This window comes from Dendroctonus ponderosae, unplaced genomic scaffold (genome assembly GCF_020466585.1).
Source record: "Dendroctonus ponderosae isolate FM_Combo_2020 unplaced genomic scaffold, Dpon_F_20191213v2 Dpon_F_20191213_1, whole genome shotgun sequence".
Lineage (NCBI taxonomy): Eukaryota > Metazoa > Arthropoda > Insecta > Coleoptera > Curculionidae > Dendroctonus > Dendroctonus ponderosae.
In genome coordinates, this window is record NW_026017110.1 from 4,293,097 (window position 1) to 4,299,333 (window position 6,237).

A 6,237-nucleotide genomic window follows, 5' to 3' on the forward strand; every position below is an offset into this window, starting at 1 on the left:
ATATTAAAACAAATTTTATTTTGCTGGTTAGCAGAAAACCGTATTTTCCAAGACACAGAATGGAGGTTTACAGTTGGAGCTTCCTACAATAAAGTCTGGAAATTGAGTTAATGTTTCCAAAAAAAAGGGAGGGAGTTCCAAAATATTCTGTTCAACTTGCAACTTTGGATCTGTTAAAATCAAAGGCGCAACTTCCAACACAATCGCGATGAGATTTTAAAATTTTTAAGTTTTATATTTAATTTATTTTTGAAGAAAAGTATGAAGACTTTTTAGCAAAAAACTCACATTCAAAAAGTCCATTTACACTCCATTATATTGAAAAAAATATATATATATACATATGTGTTGCTGATGAACCGAGAACTGTACTTTCCGAGGCGCCAAATGGAAGTTTGGAGCGTATTCTTCTAAAAATGAAGTTTCAAACTAAGCTTAATTATAACGGCTTGACTGACACAACAGAAAAGCCAAAGTCGTATTAACGGGATTCATAAAAAAAGATGATAAAACATGGTAGTCCGTAGGTAAATGCGGAGTCAAGACGAGCAACTATACGAAGTAGTTGAAAATAGAAAGCAGCGAAAAATGGTTTTTCATGACTGATTCTTAGGGTTTTCTGCTGAATTTATTAGGAACATTTAAGAGTTGTTAGGCTGCCATCGAAATGCTCCATCTCCACGTAGCGAATAGGAAAATCACTGCAAAGTCACGAAATAAAATATAAGAAATAAATGTGATAAAAAATTATAAAGAAGAACAAAACTTGTCGCCTTGTATTGCGATTGTAAAAATTTTGTTGTCTTTGTTCCTATTCTTCAAATAGTTTCACTCTTCCCAGCAGGGGCCACTGGTTCATCAGCATCTACTTTCTTTATTTGCTTTAATGTTTCCACTCCTTAGAGTATTTTTCGGCTCGTTTCCTTAATTTAATTCGCCCGTTAACAGCTCTGTCTTGTTCAAATTTTAGTACCACGACTTGATTAGTATTTGTGTTACCACCATAAAAATTTTACTGTGCATTTATTGCGGGTTGCATTGTTTTCAGTAAGTATATTAACTGAATCAAATTACCATGGGCGTTAAGTGATTGTAAAGTGATAGAAATTTTGATGCTTGGACCAGAGATTAGTAGTAATCTACTAATCTCTGCTTGGACCAAACAAAATAGTGGCTATGACTTTCGCAAGTTTCCTCAAGTTTCTCCTGGTCTTTCAATTATTCCTTCAAATAAGCCTCTCGACCGAGCCAGGCGAGTTATCCGTTGCAAAACCGAGATGGTACCATCTTCGTTGTGTTGAATGTTACCGGCCAGATACCAAGGGACAAGCATGTGTGAAGATACCAAAGTGCATCAAAGGTAAGTAGTACCTATTGTTGAAAATAATCGTGCTTCAAGTTGGACCTTTTTGCTGTTCTAGCTCCTAAAAAGAAATTAATAAATCCGTTTCACCACTGGGCGTCTTAAGCTACAGAGTACAGAAGTGTGTACATATTTAGCGGCTCTCAGATGCAATTAGTTCTCACTTCCGGCGCGCGATTCTCCTTTAACAATTTGCAAAAAACCCGCCCAGAACTTTAATACAACCTTATTATTCTTAACTGGACTGTTATTAAAAGCCTCAGCCGAAAGTTCCGATGAGGATATGTTCATCCATTCATAGCATCCATTGACATCCATAGCATTCCGACCAGCAGGGAAAAAAGAGTAACAAATGAGCGCAAAAACAATAAAAGAAGGTGGCAAGTTGCCACTAAGCAAGAATTATGACTTCAATGAAGGTGGGACGAGGTTTAGCCGGCTTATCCGAGAGCTGGCAGGATATTTGGGCGACTGGAATGATTCTGGAAAGTGGAATGATGTCTTAGGGATCAGTGGCGGGTTTTAGGTCAACTATGATACAACTGAAGGTTATGATGATAAGTGGAAGCAGGTTTTTGGCAGGTTTTACAAAAATTTTCTGTCACTCACCCGTTAAATAAGAGTTAATTTAATTTATTGTTTGATATTGAAGCTAAATTATGCGCATATGGAGGACTTCAGTAAACGCCAGTAAAATGTGTTTGATTGAAGTGTTTTAGTTTGCAGTATGAATATCAGGGATTTTTAGAAAAGTTGTTCCCAACTAATTGTATTTCTCGTTGCTTTTAATGGAAAGTGTAAACGTGTGCTGTAGGCGGAGGGCCGATTTGCTAAAGCTAAAAGTAAATGCACAGAAGATTTAATTCTTAATGAGTAAAATATGTAACACATTAATTTGTAAACGTTAAACTTTGATCCTGAAAGAGATTTTAGGTTTAGTGTTTGAGCTTTCCAGTCTTGAACGAGCCAACTGTAAACGCCTGGCAATCGGTTCTTTAAAAGTTTATTGGCTAATTTTGAAAAAAAAAGAGAAAGTTCTAATTACTTAACACTGAGACCAACCTTAAAACGCGAAGGAAACTTTTGGATCTTTGAACTTCAAAAAGTAAAGTTTTAAATTGAGCTTAACTTGTATGAAAAATTGCAAAGCTATTATAATAGAAAAATTACAAAGCTGTTTCGTTTATTTTCAGGTAGAGAAAATTATATATCAACACAAAATCCCAGATGAATGGCGAACCAGCACTACTGTGCTAATGTTCAAAAAAAGGAGACAGGAGGATACCATCAAATTATAGAGGAATAAACCTTTTAAGCACTGCTCTAAAACTAGCAACTAAAGTAATTACGAACAAAATCAACAATCTTACATTGGAACTATTATTTCCGAGGCTCAAATCCGGTGCGGAGTGTGAATTTTCAAAAATAAAAACTCGAACAAAACTGGTTGGACCGGATACTTCCAAAAATAAATTTTGAAACTAAGCTTAATTATAACGAAAAGTTGCAAAATATTGCATACAACTTGTGAATTACAATGAAAAATTTTAGAAGACATCGAAAAACAGCAGGAAAGAAAGTCTGCAAGAAATCTGTCAGAAAAAAGAAAAGATGAAAACAAGAGATTTCAAAAGCAATGTGATCCTGCAATTTGCAGTCAAAAAGAGCTACTATAAGTAGTTGAGAATAGAAAGCAATGAAAAATAGATTTTCATGACTTTTTAATTTATTAGGACCTTTAAGAGTTGTTAAGCTGCCATCGAAATGCTCCATCTGCAGGCAGCGAATAGGAAAATAGCTGCAAAGTGAAGAGCTAAAATATAAGAAGTAAATGTATAAAAAAAATGAAAGGGGTCGTTTTTATTTTTCTCGCTTTACATTTTGATTATTAAAATGTTGTTGCCTTTGTTGATTATTTTTCAAATAGTTTCACTTTTCCTTCCATGGGCCATTCTTTCATCAGCATCTGCTTTCTTCATTTGCTTTAATGTTTCCACGCCTGAGGCTATTTTTCTGCTCGTCTCTTTAATTTCATTTGTCAGGTAACAGCTCCGTTTTGTTCAACTTTATTACCACGACTTGATTAGTATTTGTGTTTCCACCATAAAAAATCGATTTATTACGAATTGTATTGTTCCAGCAAGTATATTAACTGAATCAAATTACCATATTCGTTATTATACTATAGCTCTGTAAAGTGATTGAAATTTTGATGCTTGGACAAGCGCGTACTATGAGCTTCGCAAGTTTCCTCAAGTTTCTCCTGTTCTTTCAATTATTCATTCAAATAAGCCTGTCGACCGATTCAGGCGACTTATCCGTTGCAAGACCGAGATGGTACTATCTTCGTTGTGTTCAATGTTACCGTCCAGATGCCAAAGGAGAAGCATGTGTAAAGATACCACAGTGCATCAAAAGTAAGTAGTACCTACTGTTGAAAATAATATTGCTTAAAATTGTATCTTTTTTGCTATTCCAGGCCGCGAGTTTTTTGGATACATTATGGGCTAATAAAAGCTACAAAGTACCGAAGTTTGTACATATTTGGCCGCTCCTAGAGGCAATTAGTTCTCACTTCCTCTGCGCGCTTCTCCGTAAACAATTTGCAAAAAACGGCCAGAACTTTAATAAAACTTTATTATTATTAACTGGTCTGTTATTAAAAGCCTCAGCAGAATATTCCGATGAGGATAATGGAAAGCGGCTGCAATGTGAGCATATCTTTGCGTTAGCATATCTCCACTAACAATGGAGGCTAGCATGTCATCCATTCCGACCAGCAAGCGGGAAAAGTAACAAATGAGCGCAAAAACAATAAAAGAAGGTGTTTCTCGCCAGGAAAGTTGACACTAAGCAAGAATTATGACGTCAATGAAGGTAAGACTAGGTTTAGCCGGCTTATCCGAGATCTGGCAGGATATTTGGGCGAGTTGGACGATTCTGGAAAGTGGAATGATGTGTTAGGAATCAGTGGCGCGTTTTAGGTCAACTATGATATAACTGAAACAGACGCTAAGTGGACACAGGCACAAATCTATTTTAGTTGGGAAAATTCACTAAACTCTTTATACAGGTTTTACTACATTTTCCTTTCACTCGCTCTTTAAATGATAGTTAATCTAATTGATTGCCTGCTTTTGAAACTCTAAACTATAATTAAATCAAGTATGAGAGACCTAAAATCGTCAGTTTGGCGTTCTTAAGTTTCACTCGTTGAGGGGATGAGGAAGTGGGAACATACAGACTGCATGAAAAAAAAAACTAAATGAAAGTCGTTTTTGATTCAATTTTAACTTGAAAGTGAGTAAAGCTTCCAAGTACTTAGATCTTAATGCTTTAGAAGTTGCAGTTTCCAAATCTTGAAATGTTATTGAAAAAATCGCATTTTTTCTTGTATCTGCAGTGTCTGGGAAGTTGGCGAAAGTACAACTAAAATAAAAAATAAGCAAAAGGATATTATTTTGAGATTAACAAATTGTTTAAATTTATTTTGCTTTAAATACAGGCAAAGCTCTACTATATCAAAGATAAATATTCATGCCAATTCGATGATTGAAAAGGCGTTACGAAGGAAGCTCATGAATGAGAAAATTCAAGTAGTTTTAACCCAGAAAGTGAAATTTGAATATCACACACTTGGGTGCAAGAGTAGAGTAAAGTAGCCGATTGTCGAATACTGTTTTGTTTTTTAGAAAAATAGAAATGAAAACGTTAACATTATTATAAATATTCTGGAATATAGATAGATATAGATAGAGATGAAGTGTTATAAACAAAAAACCGAAACAATCATAATTTTTTTAAAAGAAAAAGTATGTATTAAAAGCCATTTAAAAAAAGGTGCACTTTTTTCTAGCTCAAAAATGGGTGGGTAATATATTAATGTGAAATAGGTTTAATATTAGACTTGATTTTAAAATAATGTTTTTTTTTTATGTAAAGCAACAGATTATTGGAAAGTAGCATACATTTATTTTATTATGTTACAAAAGACGAAAATAAAAACAATAAATGAACATAAAAATTAGTAATAGGAAGAGTAACTTAGAACAAAATAACTAAGAATAAAAATCACAGATGTATGGGTCTTTTCGGCACCTGCACATTCTTCTTGTGCTCAGCAGTTGCACATAACCCATATTTCTCCGGGAGTATCATTTTGTCTAGCAAGTTGAAAAGCAATAGAGCATAGGTCCCGCCTTGTTAAACCAAAACACTTTTTCTCCATTAACAGAATGTACTCTACCAGTTTGGTTTCTAGCTCTTGAGTTAAAACAGGTTTTCTTCCCAAAGTATCTTTTTTAATATTTTCTACTTCTTTATCATTCTTGCAGTACCGAATAATGTAGAGCGCGGTCGTTGTAGTCTTTAGTAGCCGCCAAATGGCCCATTGCTTTTCTCCGTACCGCGTCTACCGCCATTCTCATGTTTTCTACAGTCCATTTGTGTTCCTTTACATGTCTCAGAGGCAGTTTCTGATATAGCAAACTTATTTTCAAGAAAGCCTTTTATGTGGAATATTCCAAATTCAGACCCTACTTAGTGTTCCATAATAACGACATTTTAAATATTTATAGAACATATTTGTAAAACATTAAAAACAAAATATTAATGAAATATTTAACACAGTTCACAATCACGCTTTACGCTTATACACCAATCTGGCAAAAAAAATTATAAATGTAGTCAGAATAGACGCTGATTTAAACACGTGCAAAAATATAGCGATCGTTACAATTCGTGTTCGAACAAATACTGGCAAATACCAGCAGCGAAATGCTCCATGGTGTTGGTAAGGGTGAAACATTTTAGAAAGAGCTTCTGTTTATGCTATTTTCAAATATATGGCAATATTAGTTTTTTACAAACTTCTT

At 34.5% G+C, this 6,237-nt stretch overlaps 5 long non-coding RNA genes across 5 annotated transcripts in view; 3 read left to right on the forward strand and 2 right to left on the reverse strand.

Moving 5' to 3' along the window:
* The window catches only part of LOC125504325, a 21,287-nt gene that overhangs the window by 2,839 nt on the left and 12,211 nt on the right, over positions 1–6,237 (reverse strand). The window lies entirely within an intron of this gene.
* Positions 1,053–1,602, forward strand: LOC109541291. Its single transcript, XR_002172307.2, has 2 exons — positions 1,053–1,360; positions 1,422–1,602. It is a non-coding gene; the product is annotated as an uncharacterized LOC109541291 (long non-coding RNA).
* On the forward strand, positions 1,698–3,069 carry LOC125504330. Its single transcript, XR_007281443.1, has 2 exons — positions 1,698–2,205; positions 2,557–3,069. It is a non-coding gene; the product is annotated as an uncharacterized LOC125504330 (long non-coding RNA).
* On the forward strand, positions 3,223–4,011 carry LOC109546316. Its single transcript, XR_002172764.2, has 2 exons — positions 3,223–3,780; positions 3,843–4,011. It is a non-coding gene; the product is annotated as an uncharacterized LOC109546316 (long non-coding RNA).
* The window catches only part of LOC125504327, a 3,790-nt gene continuing 2,182 nt past the window's right edge, over positions 4,630–6,237 (reverse strand). The window contains exon 2 of the long non-coding RNA XR_007281440.1: positions 4,630–4,792. This is a non-coding gene — a long non-coding RNA (uncharacterized LOC125504327). The remainder of the gene's footprint in view (positions 4,793–6,237) is intronic.